At 26.0% G+C, this 2341-nt stretch overlaps 1 protein-coding gene across 1 annotated transcript in view; it reads right to left on the bottom strand.

Moving 5' to 3' along the window:
- The window catches only part of LOC108968932 (A-kinase anchor protein 1, mitochondrial), a gene marked incomplete in the record, with an annotated part of 4953 nt that extends 4766 nt beyond the window's left edge, over positions 1-187 (bottom strand). The window contains 1 exon segment of the mRNA XM_018933296.1: positions 36-187.
- Positions 188-2341: the final 2154 nt, after the last annotated feature.

Here is a 2341-nt window from a genome sequence, read left to right as displayed (position 1 = left end):
TATATTAATTTCAGGTAAATTTTGCAAAAACAATAAAAAAAAATACTTGTACAATCCACTTTATGCAGTGAAGATACATTCTGAAACTTTTGCAATGACTTAAATAAAATCACGTGTCTTCTATAAATTGAATCACTACTTTTTAGCATCATTCCGATAATATTTTTTACCACACTTCAACACCAATACGTTTCCACTTTTTGTATAATTGTATTCTTTACCGAAAAAAATTAGTTCCTACTGAGAGAAACGTATTTTTAGATTATACATTCGAGATGCCAACGAAAACATATTACCAAATGTGCTCAGTATATATTAAAATATGCATATATAAAACTTCGAATCTTATGAATGTTAACAAAAGTTATTATCAAGGAATATTACAATTTTTTTATTGAGATATATATTTTGACTTTCTTAATCTAAATTGCACATTCGATTGAATTATTTCGACAACTTTTTTCCCATTTAAAACTAAAATCTTCGGGTACAAGACAACCAGAATACTACATAATCAAACACAAACTGAAATACATAAGAACTTAGCAATGTTATCTATTGGGACAACAACATAAGGATAGTTTATTGCCAACATTCTTCTGTTGTTGATATTTCTGATCACAGAAGCTTTGTATTCTCGTCCACAAAGAACAACCATGTACATATTGCACAACCTAAATATAATTGGAGGATTTAGGAAGTATTAATTATTTATCTTTAAAACAAAAAAGTTATATCTTTATATTATAACGGAGACCGGATAACAAAGGTTAATTGTTCGAAAAAAGATATGAAGTAATTAAAAAACTCAATTAAAAAAAAAAAAACAAACCAGAACTCACATTTATTTATGTAACAATGCTACATATACAATTTATTATACAATAATACAATGAGGTACCGAAAACTTCATATACAACATATATGTGATGAGGAAGCATATTACATTTCTTCCTTCACATATAAAGCACAGTCTAATAATTTATTACGAAAATTACATATTTTTGATTTTATTGATTTCAAAAAATTTTACGTTTTCGTATATAGACGATTTTTGTTGGGCAAATATAATGAAAATAGCAGAATATTAGTTAACCAAAGATTAAAAGATTTAATTATATTTTAACTTATCCCAAAAATATATGCAACAACCGTAATTCAATTTGAAGATTTTGAAATCCCCATTGTAAATTTAACTAGAAATTTTTTCTATAAAACCATTTGTGACATAAATCTCCCAAAAACTATAATAAAAATAATAAAACTATATTTCATTCGCCACAACAAAATTTATTATATGTAATTATAAAATGTAACATTTTCTAATTAATAATTAAGATTAAAATTATGTAAATAAACTAAGGTCTTAAATTGAACGATGTGTGCGCAGCTCAAGAGAGATGTAGTGCTATTTTATGATAGTCAGGTTTGAGTCGTTTAAATCAATGGCCACAAACTAAAAATATCCATATAATTATACAACGACGAACGAAACGATAAGAAATAATAGACATTCGCTTGATACAAAAGTTATAATGTTTATGAATATTTAAACAATATTTTATACAATTAAACGGATATTATACACATTTTAAACATTAAGTAGTGTTTCTTCGTGTAAATTTCTATCAATGCACACATGCAGTATTTGAATTTCCTCAATCCGACCTCTGTTAACAACCTATGGTATACTTTTATCACCCACTTATTGTAGTTGTTCTTCTTTCCTGATCAAGTGATATTGATTATATTGCACAAGATTTTTCAAATATCTTTTTTACAATAAATACAAACTTATTGTAAATATTGATAACAAAAAGAAATATGTTTACAAAATGGTTTATTGTTCGGATTCACCAATTATACTAGGTTATGTTATATTCTCTTTCCTTCACTCTTACCTTATTAAACACAATAAAAAACAAATATATATAGCTTTCAAAGCTTTTATAATGCTTTAAACTAATCACTTTTGATATATATTTTATTCTTTGAACAATTTTCTTTAATCTTTACAAAAAAATTGCGACTTTAAACACGTGTCTAGAGTATTTTCTTTCATACACACAATAACAATATGGCCGGCGTACAAAATTTCCAATACATATTTCGAAAAATGCTGCCACTTTGCGCAATTGGAAATAAATTAATCCGTGCGATTCTGTACTGTGATACAGTATCAAGTCTCTAAATTTGACAGAGACAATTTTTGAGACTTGAGACGATTTTGCTATTCTATAAGTGATAGTCACAAACTCTTTTACATTTCATTATTCAGAGATGTTTTTATACTTGAATGAAAATAACAAATATTAAATTTTCTATAACATAGTCAAAAAAC

The sequence above is a fragment of the Bactrocera latifrons genome, unplaced genomic scaffold (genome assembly GCF_001853355.1).
Source record: "Bactrocera latifrons isolate USDA-ARS-PBARC rearing strain unplaced genomic scaffold, ASM185335v1 scaffold_233, whole genome shotgun sequence".
Taxonomy (NCBI): Eukaryota; Metazoa; Arthropoda; class Insecta; order Diptera; family Tephritidae; genus Bactrocera; species Bactrocera latifrons.
This window is presented reverse-complemented; position numbering and strand designations above follow the sequence as displayed.